The sequence below is a fragment of the Pelophylax lessonae genome (genome assembly GCF_965119305.1).
Source record: "Pelophylax lessonae genome assembly, chromosome: 3".
In the NCBI taxonomy this organism is placed as follows: Eukaryota; Metazoa; Chordata; class Amphibia; order Anura; family Ranidae; genus Pelophylax; species Pelophylax lessonae.
Genome location: NC_138770.1, coordinates 193369643 through 193395561, shown reverse-complemented (window position 1 = coordinate 193395561; position 25919 = coordinate 193369643). Strand labels below are relative to the sequence as shown.

The 25919-nt window shown below is 43.5% G+C and overlaps 1 protein-coding gene across 2 annotated transcripts in view; it reads right to left on the bottom strand.

Moving 5' to 3' along the window:
- Nucleotides 1-25919, bottom strand: part of LOC309551571 (glypican-5-like) — a 500453-nt gene that overhangs the window by 108026 nt on the left and 366508 nt on the right. The gene's annotated exons all lie outside the window — the stretch shown is intronic.

The window sequence follows — 25919 nt, the reverse complement described above, 5'->3', positions numbered from 1 at the left end:
GGGCTGCTTTGTTTGCAACAACAAGGGTACCCGCAAGCAAGAACATCTAAGCTAGTGCACAGGCATCGAAATTTATGTCATGGCACAATCTCAACATCTTAGTGCAGAAAGTATATTTGACCATGGATGATGCTTGGATAAAGATGGTGCCAGGCTTCTGGAGAAAAAGGAAGATTAAGGCATTTTTAGGGAAGCACTGTGATATTTTTGAGAGGTACGCACTTACACATCAGGGAGCACGTGTGTACCTAAAGTGATCCTGACTTAGGCTAATTGATTCCTAATATAGCAAAAATGCTTGTTCTACATTGTAGCACCTGCAATTGATCCCTGTGTTTCAGTGGAGCCCTATTGGGTCCTGGGCCCAAGCTGCACATGAGGCCCTGATTTTTGCCCAGTCACGATTAATTCTGCCCCTCTTGCTACAGGTTTTGGCATCAGTAGAGCTGGGGTTTAATCTCAATTTGGGCAGAAGTTATGCCCTGTTTCTTTAGAAATATTTGAGGCAAGATCATGTTCCCTTTAAAGTTGGATGCCAGTCAATCTTAAAGAGACCCTTTTACTTTAAATCAAGTATTTAGTTGCATTGTTCTTTTGAACTTGCTAAAAAAATATGACTTCTCCAAGAAGAATCAGTTCCATAGCACAAAGGTGTGAAGTCATCAGCACTCCAAATACAGCATCACATAAGGTAGGGGTCAGCAACCTTTTTCCACTTAAGAGATTCAATGTATCTGAATGCATGGAGGGCCGCATTTACCTGCTAATAAATTAAGATAACATTACACAACCTCCGCACCTCTGGCCCCTTTACATTACACATCCCGCACACCTCTGGCCCACTTTACATTACACAGCCCCCTGCTTCTCTGGACCCCTTTACTTTAAAAATCCCCCTGCACTTCTTGCCTCCTTTACATTACACAACCCCCGCACCTCTCACCCCCTTTACATTACACAGCCCCGCACTTCTGGACCTCTTTACATTACATAGACCCCGCACCTCTGGACCCCTTTACATTACACAGCCTCCACACCTTTGGCCCCCTTTACATTAAACAGCCCCCTGCACCTCTGAACCTCTTTACATTACACAGCCCCGCACCTCTGGACTCCTTTACATTAAACAGCCCCCGCACCTCTGGCCCCCCTTTACATTACACAGCCCCCACACCTCTGGCCCTCTTAACATTACACAGCCAGCACACCTCTGGCCCCCTTTACATTACACACCCCCGCACCTCTTGTCCCCTTTACATTACACAGCCCCCGCACCTCTGAACCCCTTTACATTACACAGCCCCTGCACCTTTGGCCCCCTTTACTTTAAAAAGCCCCCTGCACCTCTGGCCCCCTTTACATTACACAGCCCCCATACCTCTGGCCCCCTTTACGTTACACAGCCCCTGCGCCTCTCACCCCCTTTACATTACACAGCCCTGCACTTCTGGACCCCTTTACATTACATAGACCCTGCACCTCTAGCCCTCTTAACATTACATAGCCCCCACACCTCTTGCCCCCTTTACATTACACAGCCCCCGCACCTCTGGACCCCTTTACATTACACAGCCCCGCACCTCTGGACCCCTTTACATTACACAGCCCCTGCACTTTTGGCCCCCTTTACTTTAAAAAGCCCTATGCACCTCTGGCCCCCTTTACATTACACAGCCCTCGCACGTCTGGCCCCCTTTACATTACACAGCCCCGCACTTCTGGACCCCTTTACATTACATAGACCCCGCACCTCTGGACCATTTTACATTACACAACCTCCACACCTTTGGCCCCCTTTACATTAAACAGCCCCCTGCACCTCTGGACCTCTTTACATTACACAGACCCGCACCTCTGGACCCCTTTACATTACACAGCCCCCACACCTCTGGCCCCCTTTACATTACACAGCCCCCCCCCCCTGCATATTACACAGCCCCCCTGCACATCACGCAGCCTCCCCTACCCAGCCCCTCTGCATATTACACAGCCCCCCTGCATATTACACAGCCCCCCTACACACACCCCTGCATAATACACAGCCTCCCACAGCTACTTAAGCTACTACTTAGGCCACTTTGTTATGTTCACACAAACATCCCTGTTTGCTAATGACAAGTGTCCTAGTGCCTGTGCTTTATTATTAAAATGCCTGTATATACCTAATTTCTGAGCGCTGCTCGGCGCTCATGTGACTGGCCAACTCTCTCCTTCTCTCCTTGTTCCCTCCCTGCTGATGTCAGTGGGGGACTCTCAGCCCCTCCCACTCTAGCTGTCAGATCGGGAGATGGGAGAGCCAGCCGGCCACGTGAGCGCCGAGTGGTGCTCAGAAATCAGGTATATAGCGGCACTTTATTAGTAAAGCCCAGGCACTGGGACTCTTGCCAATAGCAAACAGGGACCTTGTGTAAACATAACAAAGTGGCTTAACAACCTCTTTAAAATGTCCGAATGATAATTTCATCATGGGCACTTGCGGGCTGGGACATTTAGCGGTGGCGGGCCGGGTTCGGCCCATGGGCCGTAGGTTGCCAACCCCTGACATAAGGCATAAGAAACAAACATTTCGAGACTTCAAAGGGACTCTTTCTCAAGGCAACATGGTGACCTGTAGAAAGGGAATCTGCAAGGCCTCCGAAATGTCAGTTTCTTATGCCTTATGTGACATTGTCTTCAAAATAAACATGTGAAACACATTTTTTTGGAGTGCTGGTAACTTTGCATGTACTTCTGGCATTGCACCGTCTGTGGCATTCACATTCACTGTGAGTGCCCATCATTACAAGGTCAGGTACTGTAAGGACTGCAGCTTCTATTTGGACTTTATAGAGCTTCCTAGCACAGCCACAGGGCTCTTATGTCTTTGCATGTCATAGCCCTCTCCTCTGGTGGCTGTGTCTAAATACTCTCCGTGCTGGCCTAGCTCCTCTGCCCCTCCTCTCACCTCCCTACATAACCTTTTATTTAGCTGCCAGGGAAAGAGTAAAGGGGAATACTATAGAGCAGCCGTTCACAATCTAGGGTTCCTCCACAGGCTGCTAGCAGTTCCCTGAGATTATTATTATTATACAGAAACTGTAGATTTTCTTCCACCAATGTAAGGAAACCCATGACTAAACATCAATGTAAAGAAGTCTTTCTGTATTTCTTTTCAGGCCATTATTTTTAATAATTTAAATTAACCATAATGGGTGTCAAATAGTATATTCTGTATATTCTTATATTTATTATTATGTCTATACTTTATTGATATTGCTAAAGTATTGTAAGCTGTTGTTAAAAAATTAAAGCAGGGTTCACTGAAACCTGGAAACATTTTTTCGTGTGCCCCTCTAGGGAGCAAGGGTTGAAAAACACTGCTATACCGTGTTGTGTGACAGCTCTGGGACTGCTGGGGCTGCTGATGTCACGTCCAAGATGGAGACACCCAGCAGCATTCTCAGGGCTTTTGGGTGTCTTTACAGTGAAGGCTTTTATAGATAAACCACACACATGTAATACTTTAAAGAGTCACTAAACTCATATCATAAAAAAACTATCAATAAATGCTGTTTTAAATGCTGTTCATACTCACTCAGTCACTATGAGATTTTTTGTCTGTATTCTGCAAAAAAACCTGGTTGATCTTGCTGCTCTCTATTTTTTTGCTGTAGTGGCAACTCTGCATATGCTCAGCTTTTAGTAAGTTTTTGTGCCGAACATTTCCTCCCTATTACATCTGAGCAGCTCATGTGACTATAGTGTCATACATGTGGGTGTATACACAGTGGTAAATGACAGTCCACTCCCTCCCTCCTCCTTCATGCCCACCAACCAGCTAAACACAATGGGGATGGAATATTACATGTAGATTAATGGGGGCTTCACCTCCCTCTTATTCTAAGACACAAGGCTGAAGCGGCGTGACACCTGTGACTGGCCAAAATCTGCCCATACCATGTTATTTCCACAAAATAATAAAGATTTGATTTCAAATATATCAAAACAGGAAAATTGGCCCGCGGGACTTTGTATGAGGTACGTGCTCAGTGGCTGGAAATCAATGACATGCACAGTATATGAATAAAACAATATTGAATTGTATTGCATTGTATACATGAAAATGGCAATATATGCTCAAAGGCACATGATATAGCTCAATAGCTCAAATATAAATGACATATAACATGAATGATATGTTAACAAATTTTGGTAGGCATCTTGGTGTAACCTCTTGATTTCAAAAATACCATAAATGATATAATGAGATATTAGGATGTACATTGTGAACTGACGCGTTTCGGGAGCAACATCTCCCTTCTTCAGAGATCAATATGTTCAAGGTATCTCTATAAAAAAACATATTAAAGTATGCAGTAAGGATGGAATTTGTTTTTTTCCAATTTTATTTTTTTTTTCCAAAGGATGGAATTTGAATGAAAAAAAAAAAGATTTGATTTCAAATATATATTTGTATGTCAATTTAAAAAAGTGTATTGAGATTATTTATTTATTTTTACTCTGTATTCCTAAGGCTGTTTTCTTTTTCTTTGAACATGTGACCAACAGCAGAGGACTCGAAGCTCCTCCTGCTTATGTTTCCCTGCAAACAGGCTAGGAAAGATCTGGGTCATGTGATAGCTGTGTTTCGATTAGGAAAAAGGTACTTTGATTTTTTTATTAAAATGATTACAGTGCCATCATTTACATACAGAAATAGAAGGGGCAATGTAAATTAAACAGGGTGTGTTTAGTATTACTTTATATGCACATATAATCTTATGTGACGATTTCTGTTGACATGAATAGTCTGGACACAAGGTTTCTTTAAGAAAGTGCAGTTTATAGGCATGGAGCAGTAATATGAAAATGTGTGGAAAAGCAAATTCTGTAAAATGGAACTAAACTGTATCTGAGCACTATGAACTAAAAACACAATTTAATACATTTTTAATATTCAAAGCAAACCCATCCATGCCTCCATGCTGTATTTTGTTAAAGAAAATCACTTTGAAAAACACCTCCTAGCATTTCTAATTATGGCCACCTTAAATGAGAGCGGATAATTCATGTAGCATTTATTTACTGGTATCCATCTACTCCTAACTCAGAGAGAGTGTGCTAAGCTGAGAAAGCACCCCCTCCTTTCCATCAGATAAAAGAAAAAGCATAGCCATAAAGACCTCTGGGATGTGTGGCATAATTTTAGCTTAGACCAGAAAACAGGAAACAACTAAAAAAGAATACAACAAGTTTTAAACAAGTAAATATAATATAACTGACATCCAAGATGACCTAACAGCATTCTCAAGGCTTTGCAGGGGTAGCTTTTATAGACAAACCAAACACTTCAAATGCACATTTATTCTTATGTGAAGATTTCTGATGACACAAAAAGTCAGGATACAGGGTCTCTTTAAATAAGCATCTCTTCCCATAAGATTATATCTGCATCTTAGATGGGGGAGCACAGTGGATAAGTGACTAAGCTCATTGGTTTGAATTCCACCTTTGGCACTACCTGCCTGGAGTTTCCATGTTCTTCCTGTCCCTGTGTGGGTTTCCTTCCCCACTCCAAAGACATGCTGGTAGGTTAGTCGGCCCTTTTATGCTCATGTATAAATGTGAGTTGGGATGTGTAGCACCCTCCAGGTAGGTGCTAGTGAGAGAGTATAGTTTTTGCTCTGTCTGCCTATCAGAGGAGCAGCAGGGAAATCAATATTACTTTATGCCTACCAGAGAGCAGGATCTGTGAGTTAGGTCTGCTCAGTGAGTGATTCATTGGGTCTAGAGAGTGTTTCACACTGGTCCAATAGGGAGGCATGTTGGACAGTGGGAAGAAATCTGACCAATGGGTACACAGGCTTTGATACAGTCCCAGTGATTGGTAGAGACTGGCTGTCTCGGTGCATTATGGGATACTGTATAAAAGCCAGGAGCACACATGCTGTGGGGTATTTGGCTGGAGAGCAGAGTCCCAGGGGGAGGGTGGTGGCTGCCTCCTCCTCTGTAGCAGTGGCACACGGTCACAGCCAGTTGGCCTGGGGACCAGAGGAAAGGAACTGAACCCAGAGGTCCAGGAGAACTGACAGAAGGGGTAGAGACACTGGAGACCCTCGAACAACAGTATCGTGAGTACAGGGTATCGTGCCTAGGGGCCTCACCCGAGGAGGGCCACCACGGTGTGAGACAGTCAGAGGACGGGTGTTAGTCTATGGAGTGAAAGGGGATACTAGGCAGGTATCCCGAAGATAATCTACCTAACTAAGTCATCTGAACAGAGACTACTTGACCTAAATTCATCTAGTGGCAAGGTGAATCTGCAGCCTGGCTGCATTTCGAGACAGGAGTCCTCATCCATTGTGAATAGTTTTATTTGGAGTATCCTACTTTTGCCTTCTCCTATCTCTATTTAAAATAAAATACCAAAAACAACTACATACCCTTGGACTGATCATTGACTGAGCCAAAGAAGTAAAGTGTTATTCTGTGAATGCCAGTGTTGCTAACAGTAACCCAGGGGGACCCGAGAGTGTGTTATCCAGCAGTCCTCAAGGAGGCAGTGCTACAGCTGCTTTCACACTGAGGAGTTTTTGAAGCGCTTTTGCTTTTAAAAATAGAGCTCCAGAAAAGCTCAAGAAAAATTCTTCCCTTTAAATTCTATGTATGTGTTAACTGCTGCGGTGAAAACAAATCCTGCTTGCTGTGTTTTTGGAGCATGTTTGGTCAGTTAAAAATGCACCAAAAAATGCACCTTCCCATTGAAATCAATAGAAAACATGGCAAAAACACCTCTAAAATGCCTCAAAAACACACCTATGATCCGTTTTTGGTATAGTTTTTGAATCACTTGTCCTTTAAAAAATGCACCGCAAACGCAGCAAAAGCGCAGCAGAAATGCTCCATTAACACATTTTACAGGCAGTTTTGATGCGAACCAGTGTGAAAGTAGCCTTGGGGGCCTTAGATTGTGTAGCACTGTCCCCGTAGGGCTTGCTGTATGATGAGTAAAAACAGTCAGTGTTGGTTGGGTCTACTTCTGCTTTAAAATGCAAGTTAGTGGTTTAATTACCTTCTCAAAGTCTGTTGCACATAATGTGGTGTGGTAGACATATACAAGGACATTTTCCCTTACCCTTACACAAGCTCCAGGACCCACCATGGCTTTTGCTCAATATTGTGGCAGACATGCTATATTTCTATTCTTTTCTCTTTCACATAGGAAGAAAGGACTGGGACCTGCTCATAATCTGGAAAATCTGCATGTACTGTGGGGACTACCTCTAGATGCCAGAGGACCAATACACAGCCTGATAGTTGCAAGAGATGTTTTTAGGAGAGAAGAACAGAGGCCAGTTTCTACTTTCCTTATCAGGGGTGTCAAATGCAGTTTCATTGCTGGCTACATCAGCAGTGCGGTTGCAGTGCAGAGTTCAGGAATGCGCTATGTACAGGGTACAGAGTTCAGGAGTGTGTTACGTACAGAGTACAGTGTTCCGGAGTACGCTACATACATAGTGCAGAGTTCAGGGGTGCGCTACATACAGAGTGCAGGGTTTAGGGATGCGCTACGTACAGAGTGAAGAGTTTAGATGTGCACTACGTAGAGAGTGCAGAGTTCAAGAGTGCGTGATGTACAGAGTGCAGGGTTTAGGGGTGAGCTATGTACAGTGCAATCACAACTCCAACCCCCTTCCCCAAAGCTTCCTCACATCTCTACTCTATCCTACCTGGCTTGGCTCTAGTACCTCCCTGTGTAGGCAACTTTTCCTCACCTTGCAGGGAGATCATTCTCTCTTGCTCTCTCTCTCTCTCCCTCTGGAGATCTGCCCCCCCTGTGCCCTGCTGTGAGTGCATGCAGAGATTTGCCTCCGGGAGCTGGTGAGAGCAAAGCTGTTCCTTATAAACACAGAAAGCTTGTGTGATTACAAGTGACAAGTAACAGCGGGGAGCGAAAGCAGAGGGCGAGAGTTAGAGGTGGCAGAATAGAATTCTGCCATGTTTTGGCTGCAAAACTAGTTGCAAGGGCCCCGTGGGCCTTGTGTTTGACATATGTACTCTGAATCTTGGCTATTTGCTGCCCCCTCCACCCTAAACTTTTTTTTGGAAAGCCTTACAAAAAGTAAAATACTTCTGTCAAATTTGTATTGTTGTCTATTAGCCTGCTGGTCAAATTTTATCTCACATGCTGTCCCTCTGACAGCCTGTGAGAGCAGGACAAAAAAAAAATGGATAGTTGTTGTCATTGGAAATGAAAGTCACAGGCAGTAATAACCTGAGAGAGATTCTAACCTTTTCCAGAGTCACTTAAAAAAATGTTGTTGCAGTCTGTGTCCGCACTGTTATGTCTTCCCATCACTTCCTGTCCTGACAGGAAATAACATAAAATCTCCCCAGTGGGCACACAGACTGCACCAACAACCATACAGGTGTATGCCTTCCCACCCCTGTCCAAAGGATGTAAAATATACAGTAAGTAGAGGCATAATGAAAAAAGAAGTACATTATTATTTCCATATGAGAACAGTGCACATTATTGTCATTGTTTTTCATAAGCGCCTGCCTAGCAATCACTAAAAAAAGGGGTTTTATCCCAGAAAGTGTTGTGTAAAATGAAGAAATGTAAAGCATCTTTCTAAACGGTAGCTTCCGCGTTGTTTCCTCATACACCTGTATTACAAACACTTGTACCTGTCGTTAACAGGAATAAAAAATACTTTGGAAAGTATTACAATGTGAAAAAGATATATTACTAAACTTCAGCTTCTGCCTTTTTATTCTCAGTAAGTTCACAAAAACAAGACAGATTTCATAAGCCTAAAAGCGCTTGAGGACATGTGCTGAATGCTCACACATACTCTATAAGCTTTTCATCTGTTTTATACATTTTTAATGATGGAAAACTGGTTGGAAAAAAAGGAAAAAGATATAACTGGCTCCTACATCACTGATCCCTGTTAGGTGTGGGAAGCAGGTATTTTGTAGACTGTTTTTTAGGGGCTGTTCTTGGAGACAAGGACCTGCCCTAGGCATAAGGGTTTGTTCATACAAGGCTCATTATCATGCATAGACAGTAAGAAATGCATCTGGGAAATTGGACAAATCCCTAGCCATACTATTCTGGAACTATGGCCCTTTAGTGCCGGTTAACACATATTCAATGTCAGACATCGCATGTGATTCGCACCGCATTGCTGTGCAAATCACATGCCATGTCTGTGCAATGCGAATTGTGTCATGCAGATTGCATGGCTGAATTTGCATTGCATTCAGACCAAAGACGCACAGGACCCTTTTTTTTGGTTCACACCAGAATCGGATCGCATGTGTGTTCACATCTATGCGATCCGATTCCTGTCCAAACTGACAGTTCGCACTGCAATATGCAAACTATTCTGGGGGTGTCGTTAACTTTGTATTGACACTCCCAGCAGTTTGCATATGGCAGTGTGAACTGCCTGCGAGTCGGGTGCGATGCGGGAACCCATAGTGGATTGGCAGGGTTCCCGCATCGCACCAATGTGAACCGGCACTTAAAGAGGTCTGTGTCGAATTAAAAAATCCCTGCCGCCCATTTCGGTAGCTTTATCAACACGTGTGGCAAATTTCAGTAGTTCTCAAAGCAGAACTAAAGTTCAGAGGTTACATACTGTGAGAAAGCAGGCTTGTTTTTTCAGAAAAGACATTACATGTCTCTTTTGCAATAAAATATGCTTACCTGCCTGCACAAAGCGATTCCCCCAATGTAAACTGAACTGAGCATGCTCAGCTCAGCTTACAGTGGCCAACCCCATCCCTGTGTGCCAGGATGACTAGCTATTCCACATGCGCAGGAGTGATGCCATCCTGTGCTTGCCAATGAAGATGGTTGAAAACCAGCACACAGGAGAAAATTCCAGCACTGGCGAGGAATCATTGGAAAGGTGAATATTGTTATCTTTAGTTCCGCTTTAATAGTGTCAATTTTACAAATGGTGCTATTAATGCACCAAATTCAAAGATAAATACCTTCAGCTTATAGATAACGAAACTGGGGGTAATGAAGATCAAGGTCTAAGCTGAGTGCCTGTGTAGTAGAGCGGCATGTTTGTCTTAGACGGTCTAAATGAATTCCCCTAATTGTGTTTCATAGGATCTACTAAACTGTAGTATGTTGTAAAACAAAAGTCCTGCATGCCTTTGTAGCACCCTCCTAGCATTGAACAGGCTGCTCTTTAAATGTAATCTTGTATGCCTGTAATCAGTGGAGCAGAAGTTAACCACTTTAGCCCCGGAAGGATTTGCCCCCTTTCTGACCAGGCCCTAATTAGCGATTCGGCACTGCGTTACTTTAACAAGCAATTGCAGTTGTGCGACGCTGTACTAAAACAACATTTACGTCCTTTTTCCCCACAAATAGAGCTTTCTTTTGGTGGTATTTGATCACCTGTGCGTTTTTTTTTTTTTTTTTTTGCGCTATAAACAAAAAAGAACCACAATTTTGAAAAAAAAAAAAAAACAATATTTTTCACATTTTCACACAGTGGGAGGAAAGTTGACAAGTGAGGGCACAGGCATTGTTACAACCCTGGTGATTGGCAGAGGAAAGTGCATTGGTGCATGCTGGTTGACTATATAAATGCCAAGGGCACATGTGCTCGGGGTCTTCGCTGGAGAGCGGGGTACCTGCGGGCCTAAATGTTAGAGAGGAGCTGAACCCAGAGGTCCAGCAGAGCTGACTGGAAGGGAGAAACTGGAAAGGATCTAAAGCCTCATACACACGCACCGATTGTTGGCAGTGAATTTTCGGCCAACGTCCGATCGGCCGATTGTCGGCTTGTTAGTATGATGATTTCGACAATCGATCGACTGCGAATTTTCGGCCGAACAGAATCTGGTGTGCAGGCTATAAAATTTTTGTTGGCCGTCACCAGAACGGCCGATTGTTCTTCAGTCAGTACAGATTTCGGCAGACAAAAATGTGATGAGCAAGATTGGGCATGCTCAGAGAAGAAAAAACACACGAAAAGTAAACCATAACATGACATCACTTCTGCAGTTGGTTGTTGTTGGCCGACAAAATTCGTGTGCAGTCTAGGCACATTTCAACCAACGCAACAACACTAGACAAAAGACAGCCGATCGGTCGGCCAACAATCGGTGCGTGTGTACGAGGCTTAATTCTGCCTACAGTGAGTGTAGAACTGTGTCATGGTGCCTGTCATGTGAGGGCCATCCCTACAGTGGAAGAGTCAGTGGACGGGTGTCAGTAAAGGGGATGCTAGAGAGTGTCCTAAAGATAAAGTAGTTGCTTCAAGTCAGCTGCTAGAGAATGCAAGAGGACTTAACCCTTTCCATACAAGTGGCACTATGGTAAAAGCAGTGTGTCTGCTTCCACAAACAACCTGGTGAGGCTAAATGAGAGTTGTCTTTATCTACTGTGAATAGTTCAGTTGGAGTATCCCGCTATTCCCTTCTCCCATCCAAGTTCCACAATAAATATAAAACCAAATCCCCTGGATTGTTTATTGAGTAACGAGCAACCGGGAGTAAGGATGGATATGTGAAAAATCCCCTAGTGACTGTCGGCAGGTAGAGGAAGACCCAAGAAGTCAACACACAGCAAGCCCTACGGGGAAAGTGCTACAGATAGAGTAAGGGAATGTTAAAACTCCTATCAGCTTTTTTTTACATCTGTGCCCCCATTGGGTAGATTTCACTTTACTTCTTGTCCCAAAGTCAAATAGGAAGGGTCACAAGAACTAGCATCCCCATTGTAAATTTTTGCCCTATATTCTTTTTCTGGAAACAACCCAAACTTTGGAAAATATGCTTTTATTCTGAGTGATAATGGTACGCTAGACAATCCCCTAACGGTGGCACAGACAGCAATAAAAATGTGCCAAACATTTTTTTTGAATCTCAGTTATACTATAACCACCTCCCACCCGGCCATTGTACATATACGGCCGGGTGGGAGTCTCGTCCTTCTGATCGGACGTTCCGGAACGTCCTTCAGAAGGAGCGAGATCGCGCCGCCGCGGGCACGCGCAGCGGCGCGATCTCGATGTGCCTGTGCCCCTCGGACACAGAGCAACAAGATGCGGCAGGAGGGCCCTGTGATTGGCCCTCCTGATCACATGACGGCTGTGTCCAATCACATGCAATGTAAATACAGTCGTTGTAACGGCTTCGATCTCTTCTCCTTCTGACAGATCCTGTCAGTGAGGAGAAGGAGAGGATCGATACTGCAGCCGGGGGGATCAGTGAGTATTTCGAAGATCACAGGGGGGGTCTGTGCTAGTAATCAGAACATTGATTACCAATGCAGCCCTGGGGGGGGGGGGTGCCACTAGAGCCACCAGGGATGCCCACCCATGACCACCAGGGATGCCCACCATGGCCACCAGGGATGGCAAACAGGGCTCAGAGAGCCTGCCAGTGGTGCCCTCCTATCAGTGCTGCCCACCAATGCCATATATCAGTGCTGCCCACCAGTGCCCATTATTGCCATCTATCAGTGCTGCCCACCAGTGCCCATTATTGCCCACCAGTGCCCATCAGTGCCCCCCATCAGTGCCGATCAGTGCCGCCCATCATTGCCGATCAGTGCCGCCCATCAGTGCCACCTATCAGCGCCCATCAGTGCCCATCAGTGCTGCCTATCAGTGCCCATCAGTGCTGCCTATCAGTGCCCGCCAATGCTGCATATCAGTGCTATCTATCAGTGCCACATATCAGTGCCCATCAGTGCTGCATATCAGTGCTACCTATCAGTGCCCATCAGTGCTGCATATCAGTGCCACCCCATCAGTGTCTCTTTATCAGTGCCTGTCAGTGCGGCGTCATCAGTGCTCATCAGTGCAGGAAAAAACGTATCTATTTACAAAATTTTATAACCTAAACAAAAAAACTTTTTTTTTTTTTTTTCAAACTTTTCGGTCTTTTTTTATTTGTGCACCAAAAAAGAAAAAACCTGGCGGTGATCAAATACCACCAAAAGAAAGCTCTATTTGTGGGGAAAAAATGACACAAATTTGGTTTAGGTACAGTGTTGCATGACTGCGCAATTGTCATTCAAAATGCAACAGCGCTAAAAGCTGAAAATTGGTCTGGGAAGGAAGGGGGTTTAAGTGCCCAGTATTGAGGCAGTTAAAGTATAGTTTAGTTTTAGTAGTTTTAGTTTTGGACAGTGTGGAGATTAATTAGAAGACCTATTAGGTTTTTATTGCTGTCTTTGTCCCCATTAGGGAGATCCACCCTCTCTTTTTGCCCTGTTATACCATTATTATTGAAGGTGAAAGTAAAGAAAATCCCAAAATGTGGGTTGTCCCCAGAGAGGGGAAATATTCCAATGGAGACTCTAGTTCTATGTTATCTGGGGGGCCCCAAGGGATTTGGAGGGATTTTTTTTAAAATAATATAGCCAAAATATGAAAAAAAGTGCTTTTTTACATTTTTAATATTTTTTCATTCACGTAGTTAAAAAGAAAACAAACAGAAAAAAAAAACAGTAGTGAATAAGCCCCCGTTCACACTGGGGCGACCTGGTCGCCTGACAGGTCGCCTCCCATACAGAAGCTATGGACCCGTTCTAATAGGAGTGACACAAGTCGCTCCGACTTAGAAAAAGGGTCCGGAGCTTCTTTGGGGCGACCCAGGGCGACCTGCATAGACTTCAATGTTATGAAGTCCGTGCCGGCCGCTCCGAGGTCGCGGTGTGAGCAGCGCACCGCGACCTCTGTGGTCGCCTGGGGAAGTCGGATCGCCCCAGTGTGAACGGGGGCTAAATACCACCCAAAGAAAGCATTATCTGTGTCAAAAATAATAATAATTTCACTTGGGTCCAGTGTTGCATGGCTGCGTAATTGACATTCAACATGTGACAGCACTGAAATCTGAAATATTGTAAATGCACATTTTTGAGGTTAAAACAAAAAAGGGTTTTTTTTTTTGTTTTTTTTCTCAGGAGCCTACAGAGCATTGCACCCACAATCAGTGTTGCAACGTCAGACTCCTGCAGACTCTTCCTGCAACTCTGAGCCTGTACCTCTGTATGGGCTGTCAGTTTTAGAGTAGTAGGTAAGACAGTCCTGCTATAACTGGTTTCTCTAGGTCTTTACATAAAGGAGTGGCTTCACAAGAAGTCTTTCATCCTGTGTCTGCGGGTCTATGTGGATAGAAAGAAATGTTCTACTCTGGCTTAGTTACCCAGTGGAAACTGGGAGACAAGTGTAACAGAGCTTTTGGAGTATATGGAAGCTACAATAACCAACACAAAACAACACAGGCTGTTTTTGACTTTCTTATTCACGCAAGGAGTCAAAACCTTCTGTTTCAATAGTTTTTATAACAGTTTTTTCTTTCCAAGTAATAGAGGGAAAAACAAAACACAATAGCATAACAACTCTTACAGAACATTGCACATGCAGTAAAGTAGGTATACAAAAAGATCATAATAACAGGGTTGAGGACCCGTTGAGGGAGCCCAGTCTAGTTACAAATGAAGAAGAGAGCAAAATATGTAAGAAAAAACTATGCATCTGAGTGCATCACCATAGTATTGAAAGGTCCAAGCTCTACAGGGAAACAACAGGTAGGAGATCAGATGACAGGATCAGACTGACTTGCACTGGCTCAATGATGCATAAGGCCCATCTAAGAGCATTACAGAACAGATCCGATTATAAAAATAAGTAAGACCTATGAGGTCTAAGGCACTATCAATACTTAGCTTCTATGAGATGATCTGTAGAGTAGTAGTACACATAACTTCTGTTGGGAAATACCAAAATCTATAACCAATCAACCTCCTAGTCATTTATTAGGGTCCAACAACCCTTCTACTGGTACTGAAATTACCAAATAAAAAAAGTATAAAAAAAGGGGGGGGGAGGGGGAAACATGAAAAGGATAAGAGTAGAGGAGAAGAAGAAAAAGAGAAGAATGAGAGAAAGAGAAGAGAGAAGAAAAGTAAGGAAGTGGGTCTGGCCGGGGTTCCATCTCTCATGCACCCAGAAGTCAGCTTTGTGTGTCTGTAACCTGTAGGTAAGTAAGCCTGGGGGACCAAAAGAAAAAAATTTTTTTATCGTGCAGGACACTCACCCTCTTTTCGTTCAGCATAATCCAGGTTTATTAGGGCTAAATGGGTAACCCGGTTTTTCCATGTGATAGCAATAGCGATTTAAGCCACTAAGAACATAAAGTAAATTAACGTTTGTGTGTGTCTCAGGGTATGTTTAACCAGTTTGTTCAACAAGGCAATGCATGCATCTTTGGTAATGTTGACTATAATAACTGAATATACAGTATAAAGGAATGAACCCACATCCAAAAGCAGCGAACTTTAAGGCAAATCCACCATATATGTAAAGACGTGCCCATATGACCACAACCCCTGAAGCAGGAAGTCAACACACCTAGGTACATCGTCAAGAGGCGATCCGGTACCAAGTTCTACCTGGCATAAACTCTATACCATGCTTCACTCGGAGCAATATTCAGAATGCCTTTATAAATGCGGGTACTCCATGAATGCCAGTCTTCTGCCTCAGGAGCTATGCCCAAATCCCTTTCCCACACTAGAACGTTTATGAGATGGGGGTGATAAAAAGTTTGTACAGAATAGAAACGCACCCCAGGAGTGGAAACTCCTGCATATATCTGTTTTTAAACATGGTGCATACTTCTAGATCTGAACTATTTTTCCATAATGTGTTTAGAAAATAGAACTTTTGCTGTAGGTGGAAGTTCTTAGAGGAGAACATCTCCATGCTGTGCAGAAAATACGACAGGGGACGTACCTCTTTGTGCCCCGGAAAGTCCCCTATACAGTAGAGTCCCTTATTCAACCACCAACAAAACTGATGAGGTTGCATACCAGGTGGAAAGAGGGGATTATTGAAAAAGGGGGCTACAGGTGTATGGGAAGAGCATAGAGGCCATCTTTTGCAGCTCATATTTCACAAATTTATAGGTTTGGAAAGGGCATAATATAGTTTTGTAGTGTCTTGATGGGGATCCATAGTATTAGATCCATTGTAAGAGGGAAGCAAGCTTGGGCCTCCAAGGACACCCAATCAACCTATAATAGCTACTATAAGGTTGGCAAAATTGTGCAATCTGCGCTGTCACATAATACTTCCGGAAGTCCGGAACTCCCAACCCTCCCAGATATTTAGGAGTGTACATTGTGGTCTAGGCCACTCTGTTACCCTTGGCAGTTGGCATCCGAGATGAACTGAAAAATGTTTGACTGAAACTGCCGCTTTGTGATTGGTGGAACCTGGATATAATATAACAACCTGGGTAGAACTGTCATTTTTACCATGGCGATTCTCCCTAGCCATCACAAGCTCATATCAGACCATGTCCTCACAGCCTCCAAGAGTTTACTAAACAGAGCCTGGTAATTTGCCTTATAGAGGGATGAAATATTAGGTGTCAATGTAATGCCTAAGTAGGAAAGTGAAGTTGTCACAAAAAGGGATACTGAGTCCGGAGGCTCTACAGTATAGAGTCTGACAAATTAATAATCATTATTGCGGTTGATGAAGAGTGGAGTCAAAACCTTCTGGAGAGTGCAGTGTGTTATCTGTTTACACCGATCTCCTGGAGAAAACAAATTGCAAAATCTGGTGCAGCTGTGCATGGTAGCCAATCAGCTTCTAACTTCAGCTTTGACTTTCAGCTTTCAGAGTTTGACAAAAAACCCTGGAAGCTGATTGGTTTCTATGCAGAGCTACACAAGATTTTGCAAAAGTTTTTTCACTCTAGTGTTAGTAAATCAACCCCATTGTGGAGAAGTTTGTGGTCCATGTGAGGAGTGGGGACTTTTCATTTGAACACTAAATTATATATATATATATATATATATATATATATAGATATATATATATATATATATATATATATATATAGATATCTATATATCTATATATATACAGTATCTCACAAAAGTAAGTACACTCACACTTTTGTAAATATTTTATTAAATCTTTTCATGTGACAACACTGAAGAAATGACACTTTTCTATAATGCAAAGTAGTGAGTGTACAGCTTGTATAACAGTGTAAATTTGCTGTCCCCTCAAAATAACTCAACACACAGTCATTAATGTCTAAACCGCTGGCAAAAAAAGTGAGTACACCCCTAAGTGAAAATGTGCAAATTGGGCCCAATTAGCCATCTTCCCTCCCCGGTGTCATGTGACTCGTTAGTGTTACAAGGTCTCAGGTGTGAATGGGGAGCAGGTGTGTTAAATTTGGTGTTATCGCTTTCACTCTCTCATATTGGTCACTGGAAGTTCAACATGGCACCTCACGGCAAAGAACTATCTGAGGATCTGAAAAAAAAAGAATTGTTGCTCTACATAAAGATGGCCTAGGCTATAAGAAGATTACCAACACCCTGAAACTGAGCTGCAGCATGGTGGCCAAGACCATACAGCAGTTTAACAGGATAGGTTCCACTCAGAACAGGCCTCCAAAGACCAAAGTTGAGTGCACATGCTCAGCGTCATATTTAGGGGTTGTCTTTGGGAAATAGACAAATGAGTGCTGCCAGCATTGCTGCAGAGGTTGAAGGGGTGGGGGGTCAGCCTGTCAGTGCTCAGACCATATGCCACACACTGCATCAAATTGGTCTGCATGGCTGTCGTCCCAGAAGGATGCCTTTTCTAAAGATGATGCACAAGAAAGTCCGCAAACAGTTTACTGAAGACAAGCAGACTAAGCACATGGATTGCTGGAACCATGTCCTGTGGTCTGATGAGACCAAGATAAACTTTTTTGTTTCAGATGGTGTCAAGCCTGTGTGGGAGCAAACAGGTGAGGAGTACAAAGAAAAGTGTGTCTTGCCTACAGTCAAGCATGGTGGTGGGAGTGTCATGGTCTGGGGCTGCATGAGTGCTGCCGACACTGGAGAGCTACAGTTCATTGAGGGAACCATGAATGCCAACATGTACTGTGTCATACTGAAGCAGAACATGATCCCCTCCCTTCGGAGACTGGATCGCAGGGCAGTATTCCAACATGATAAGGACCCCAAACACACCTCCAAAATGACCACTGCCTTGCTAAAGAAACTGAGGATAAAGGTGATGGACTGGCCAAGCATGTCTCCAGACGTAAACCCTATTGAACATCTATGGGACATCCTCAAATGGAAGGTGGAGGAGCACAAGGTCTCTAACATCCACCAACTCTGATATGTCATCATGGAGGAGTGGAAGAGGACTCCAGTGGCAACCTGTGAAGCTCTGGTGAACTCCATGCCCAAGAAAGTTAAGACAGTGCTGAAAAATAATGGTGGCCACACAAAATATAGACACTTTGGGCCCAATTTGGACATGTTCACTTAGGGGTGTACTCTTGTTGGAAGCGGTTTAGACATTAATGGCTGTGTGTTGAGTTATTTTGAGGGGACAGCAAATTTACACTGTTATACAAGCTGTACACATATACACACATACATACACATACATATATATATATATATATTAACCACTTGCCGACTGCCTAACGCCGATCTACGTCGGCAGTCAGCCCCTCACAGGCAAAGTGACGTAGGGCTACGTCACTAGCTTGTGAGGGTCTAGGGAGCGAGCGCGCGCCCCCGGAGGTCACGGACCCCCCCACGCGTGTGACCAGCAGACCCGATGTCCGCCGGTCACTCAGCGATCGGCGGGGGAGAGGGAGAAAGTCAGGCGGCTTGTGTAAACAAGCCACCTGTCATTCTCCCCGGTGTTCTACTATGTAGAACCATCGATCACTCTTCATACATCTGAAGCCACAGCCAATCACAGTAGAAAGCACGCCCCTAGGGACACACACAGCCCCTCCCTCTCTAATAAAGTTAACCCCTTCACTACCAGTGTATTTTTACAGTAACAGTGCATATGTATAGCACTGATTACTGTAGAAATGTCACTGGTAACCCCAAAAGTGTCAAAAATGTCAGTCAAGGGTCCCATCTGTCCGCCGCAATGTCACAGTACCGCAAAAAAAAAAAATCGCAGATCGCCGCCATTACGCGTTAAAAAAAAAAAAGAACAAAAATGACAAAAATCTTTCCCTTTGTTAGTAAACGTGATAACTTTTGCGCAAACCAATCAAAATACGCTTTTTGCAATTTTTTTTACCAAACATAGGTAGCATAAAACAAATTGGCCGAAAATGTTAAAAAATTTTGATTTTTACATTTTTTTGGGGGGGGGAATTTCATATAAAAAAATGTGAAAAATATTGCTATTTTTGCAAAATTGACGCTCTTTTTTTGTTTATAGCGCGTGATCAAAAAATCGCACAGGTGATCAAATACAACCAAAAGAAAGCTCTGTTTGTGGGAAAAAAAGGACGCCAAATTTGTTTAGGTACAGCGTCGCACGACCGCGCAATTGTCCGTTAAAGTCACGCAGTGCCGAATCGCAAAATACCCCCTGGTCAGGAAGGGGGTAAAATCTTCCGGGGCTTAAGTGGTTAAGGGTCTATAATTGTAAGCGATTTATATAGCACAAACAGCTTGCATAGCGCTTTACAATATAAAGCAAGACAATAAAGTAACGATACAATTCAATATAAGAGGGTTACTAGAGCCCTGCTCCTGAGAGCTTACAATATTATAGGAGGAGGCAAGTGAAACAAAAGGTAATAACTGTGGAAGATGAGTTGATGGGAGAAATAAAAGATTCAGTTGTTGGCCGAAGAGAGGATAGGCTTCCCTGAACAGATGAGTTTTCAGGGATCACCTAAAAGTGGATAGAGTAGGAGATAGCCAGACAGATTGGGGTAGAAAGTTCCAGAGGATTGGAGAGGCTCTGGAGAAGTCCTGGGGATGAGCATGAAAGGAGAAGACAAGGGAGCTTAAGAGCAGGAGGGCTTGGGAGGAGTGGAAAGGATGGTTTGGGTGATGTATTGAGAAAAGATTGGTGATGTGGTTTGGGGCAGAGTTGTAAATGGCTTTGTTTATTGTTTGGTAATATTTTGAACTTTATTACCTGGGCAATCAGTGGAGGGATTGGCAAAAAGTGGTAGAGGACGCTGAGCAGTTGGTGGAGTAGATGAGTCTAGTGGCAGCGTTTATGATAGACTTAAGGGAGGATAGCCTGCGTAGTAAGTATGCCTATGAGGAGTGAGTAACAATAGTCAAGGTGAGAGATAACAAGGGAGTGAATGAGTTTCTTAGTGGATTCATTGGTTAAAAAGGGGTGTATTTTGGAGATGTTGCGAAGATGAAGTCAGCAAGATATGGGCAGTGATTGAATTTGGGGCTGAAAGGACAGTTCAGAGTCCAGGATTACACCTAGAATGCTGGCATGAGGGAAAGGACTGATCTTCATGGAGAGGTCAGGGAAAGGGCAATGGCAGGGGGGGGGGGGGGGGAATAATATGAGCTCACTTTAAGAAAACTTTTGAGGAAGTAGTGCAACATCTATACTGATATGTCAAGTTAGTAATGCGAGAGGAGACTGAATGAGGTGGGGAGTAGAGAAATAATATACTTGGGTGTCATCAGCATAGAGATGGTATGATATTGGAAGGCATGGGAGTTTATCAAGTAACCAAGGAAGTAGGTGTAGATGGAGAAGAGGAGGGGTCCGAGGACAGAACTTTGGGTGACTCCTACAGAAACAGGAAGTGGAGAGGAGGAGGCAGAGTTGTAGGTAACATTGAAAGAATGCTGTAATAGGCCAAGGGAGTGGAGTTTTATGAGGAGGAGTGGGAAATCAAAGACAGCAGAAAGGTCTAGTAGAATAAGTATGGAGTAGTGGTCATTGGTTTATCAGTTAGTAAATCGTTAGTAAGTTTTAATAGGAATGTTTCTGTGGAGTGTTCCTAGCAAAAAACAGTCTGTAAGGGGTCATGAAGGTTGTTTTAGGTGAAGCAGGAACGCAGGCGTTTGTAAACCTGGCATTCTAATAGTTTAGAAGTAATAGAGAGCAAAGAGATGCGTTTTAACCACTTGCCGACCGCCACAAGTACATATACTGCGGCGGTCAGCCCCCCCTGGGCAAAGTGACGTATCGATACGTCACTCGCCCGTGAGCCAATAGGGGGTGAGCGCGCGCCGCCGGAGGCTCGTTTACTGCCATCCCAGCGCAAGTGACCGGCGGCTCTGATGTCCGCCGGTCACTCGCGATCTCCCGCTGGAGAGGGAGAAAGGCTGGCGGCTAATGTAAACAAAGCCGCCTGTCATTCTCCCTGGTGTAACTGCAGAGATCATACGATCCTGCTATGTAGGATCGTATGCCTCTGTGGTTACATCAAAAGCCACGCCCCTTTACAGTTAGAAGCACGCCCCTAGGGACACACTTAAACCCTGGATGTCTAATAAAGTTAACCCCTTCCCTGCCAGTGTCATTTTTTACAGTAACACTGCATATGTATAGAGCTGATTACTGTAGTAATGTCACTGGTACCCCCAAAAGTGTAAAAAATGTCAGTCAAGGGTCTGATCTGTCCGCCGCAAAGTCGCGGTCCCGCAAAAAAAAAAATATCGCAGATCACCACCATTACTAGTTAAAAAAAAAAAAACAATAAAAAATGAAATACTGTAAATCTTTCCCTTAGTTAGTAAACACAATTACTTTTGCGCAAACCAATCAAAATACGCTTATTGCGATTTTTTTTACCAAAAATATGTAGCAGAAAACAAATTGGCCTAAAATGTTAAAAAAAGTTTGATATTTACATTTTTTGGGGGGGAATTTCATATAAAAAAATGTGAAAAATATTGTTATTTTTTCAAAATTGTCGCTCTTTTTTTGTTTATAGTGCAAAAAGTAAAAATCGCACAGGTGATCAAATACCACCAAAAGAAAGCTCTGTTTGTGGGGAAAAAAAGGATGTCGATTTTATTTGGGTACAGCGTCGCATGACCGCACAATTGTCCGTTAAAATCAAACAGTGCCGAATCGCAAAATAGGCCCTGGTCTTTGAGCAGCCAAATCTTCCGGGGCTTAAGTGGTTAAGTTGTTCAGAGTGGTGAGGTCCAGTGTGGGCTTTTTAAGGGTAAGGGTAATCAGTGCATGCTAGAGGGAAGGTGACAATGCCAGTAGAGGGAAAGGGAGAAACTGAAGATGTGAGTGAGGGAGCATAGGATAGAGCAAGAGGGTGACTGTAGTAGATGCAAACCACAACAAGGAAATTAAATTGGGACTTTAAATATACCTCCAAAGATAGAATGTAGAAACACCAAATAATTAAAAATGATACAGCCTCATTGTATCAACTTTAAAATGTGCAGGTTGAAAAAAACCGTAACATCTCAATGATTTTATAGTATAAGGATATAAAACCCATTGCCAATAACAATACATATCATCAAATAAAAATTGGCAAAGAAATAGGTATAAAAGGGTCCAATGAGATCACCGTCTGAAGGTCAATGCATTTTGCGGAATCCCGCACTTCATCAGGACCATGGATCTCAATTATACATAAAGGTGGATACTTTAAAGGGTAACTCCACTTTCGTACGGGAAAAAATAGCAAACAAATAAAAATAAATAATATTAATATAGCATATACAATTGCAACTCAAATTATATTGTAATTGAATGTTATTAAAAATTACCTTTCCTTTTCACTCTTCAGATCTGTAATTTTCTGTAAAATGCAATAAGGCTACCTGGGGGTGTCCTGTACACAGAATATGTACAGAACTCCCCCCAGAAACAAACTTTCCTGCTTGTGTGATTGGCTCACTGATTTTCCCAAAAGTCTGCACTGAGATACAAGTTAGATATCAGGCATTCCCTGCAAAAATGTCCGTTTTGGTGAGATACACACCCAATAGGAAATCACATCTAAAGGGATGCAGACACTGCAATTTCCTCATTAGAGCCCTGCAGGTGCTGCAGCCAATTGATAATTATCAAACACACAGTTTAACAAAAGGTAGGAATCTGCAAAAAAGAAGCACCTGGAAGGGCAACGCATGCTAGAAAAAATCCCAGCTCAACTCAGACTGTTTGGGCTACCTCCAGGCCCACCTGCCCCCTAGCTATCCATTAGAATGCACGTGCCTCCACTATGGAGGCCAGTTATAGGTGTACAGCTGTAATTTTGTTTGTTATTGATGTATACTGGTGAGGGGACACACTGGACGCCTTTTCTGCCATTGTGCTATGTGCTGGGCGTCCATTGTGCCCCTGTGCCTTTAAAGAAGGTTGGGCTACCTCCAGGCCTACCTGCCCCCTCTCTATCCATTAGAATGCATGTGCGCCCACTGTGGAGGCTCTCATAGATTTACAGGAGTTAGGGCTGCAGGTAATACAGGGTGCCAAGAAGTGGCCCTGCAGCTTATGCATGCGTTTGCAAATGTGTGCTAACTAAACCCCTGTTTTAATGCATACTGTTAGACAGGTTAATTCAGTTGGTAAACAGACTGGTTGATGAGTTGAGCAGAGAATAACATTAGCCTTAGACATTGAGGGGGGTAGAGCATTTAGTTCCCGGGAAGCATTGAAAACCTTCAATAAGCATAGCAGTAACACCTCAGCATATTGTTTATATATTTCCATAGGAAGAAAATCCTCCCTGGGAGCCTTACAGTTTGGAAAGGAACCAACGCCAACTTTAATTCTTTTAAGGTAATCTGGGAATCTAAATCCTTTTGCTGAGCTAGAGATAGATATGGGAATGTGATAGTACTCAAATAATTTGCTAAATCTGAGGGAGTGTATACTACATTGGGAAGATATAATGTCTAATAATATAGTACCAGTTCTTTCAGAACCAGATCTGGGAAGTGCACAAGGCAGCCGTCTGGGATCCAATCGGTTCAATGGCAGTCGAGCATTGGTGTGAATTAGCAATCCTAGCCAGAAGGCGCCCAGTGCTCTCCCCTTCCTCAAAAAAGCTACCCTAGAGAAAAAACTCTTTTTCTCCCCTGAGGAGGATAGCAACCTCTCATAAGCAGACTGAGCCGACTGCCATGCCTCCCTAATAGAGTCAATAGGGTCATTGATGTACTTTTGTTGCAGTGTGTGAACCTGAGACTCTACCTACTCCCTTAGACCTGAAAAAGCTATTTTCCCCTTGTTAACTGCCACTATAAGAAGACCCCCTCAGATACACCTTAAACGCCTCCCATTGGACAAGGGGAGACTCAGTGTGATCCTGTCGGGCAAAAAAAGTTTTAACCAAAACGCATTAAATTTCCATGGTGCCTTAGGCAATGCAGAGAGTGGAGACACTATAAGGTGTATTACCATATAGGAGTGATCAGAAACACAACGGGGTCTATAAAGAGCTTTGGAGACAGAGGGGAGCATGTCCAGACTACCTACAGCCAGATCCATTCTAGGAAGAGAACCATGAGATATGGAAAAGCAGGAGAATTGCTTAGAAAGAGGATCTGAATGCCTCCACACATCCACCCAGCCCACTTCCCATAGCAACCTCCATAAAGGGTTACCTCTTAGAGGAGCAGGCGCCCGTGGGACCCCCCCTCCCCTCTTTTCAATACAATGTAGTAGTTGTGAGGGAACAGGGTCCAAAGTCCTCTCTCTAGCAGCATTTACCAGAGGTCACTCTCATAGGATGTACTGCTGATACAGTACTTCTGTCCTCTATTTTTTGCACTTAGGGTATCATGCATCCCTAGGTATTTATAGGACACGTAGGACCCCCTAGTGACAGTTGATAAGGTAGTTCCTGAACCAAGATACACAAGAATTTGAGCTACCTGCTTCTCCTTTACAGCTGGGGAACAGTAAATGCAACATCACAGTCCATGGGTGGTCCCTCAATCAGCACTTCAGCAGAATTCTCACATGTTAAGTATTACAATTATCCCAGCTCGCCCATTAATATAATAGCCAGTCAAGGAATTTGCTTTTGTTAATATTTCCTAATGCAAACTAACATTACAAGGTCCAAATAATGGCATAATTGTCATCTCCATACAAACATATTGTGTTCACAGAGGTATATGGTTGCCAGTGTTCTGATTCTTCGTCAGAAGCTACTCTCACAGTCCTTTCCTCCAGCATGACTGAACCTGGCCTAAAATGGGACACACTGAAGGGAAGCACATAACTATCTTACCACCATCTAATAGAGCTATGGTCCTGCTCTTCCCATGCTTCACTACCTCTAGCAGCCTTACCCCCACTTTATATACCCTCAAGGGAAAATTAATTCTAGTCCAGACAGGCTGGCAACACGACAGAAACCACCATAAAAGGGACACATATGTTGGCCATCGAAATTTGGCTGGTTCAGAAGGGATTGGCCAAACTTTGATCCATCTATGACTGCACCCGCTTGACAAAAGTCAATTTACTAATCAACTTCTATCAAACCGCCTTGTTGGCAAATTGTTTCTTGATTAGTGCCTGCGGCCGCTGATTAATGTATTCTGACGACGAGGAGTCAGAATACATTGTCCCAGCAGTGAGGTCTACTCCACCCACATTGTCTCCTCTACCCACCACTTGTGCGAATGGGAGAATCCGTTCCTTATTTTTTCTATCCGTCTATGGCCAGTCTAACTCTCTCTTATAAGCGGCTCCCTAGAGAGTCATTTGTTGGAGATACAACAATTTTAAGCTTAGTCTATTGCAGTTCATAAATAGGACAGCAGATGTCGCTAATGCTAAGTGATATGCTATGCATTCTCTATGATGTGTTGTCATTTCCTGTACACTGCACTGTACTTGTTGGTTATCTTTTCCTGTTCTGTTTTTCTTATTATAATGAGGTGACATCTTTGATATCTGTGTTATGTTCAAATAAAGAAGCCAGTTCCTGTTTACTCCACAATGTCTGATCTGAATGGACTCCGCTGCACCCAGTGATCGCACTCTGCAACAGGCTATGGGCCCAGGATCCGGATAAAGATCGACATAAGGAAGCTTTCCAGTAACATCTCCTATAGACAAGTAAGACTGTTTATATATAAAGGAGGGAAAATGTCTGGAAACTCAGAACTTAAACTCTCAGTGGCCAAGCTG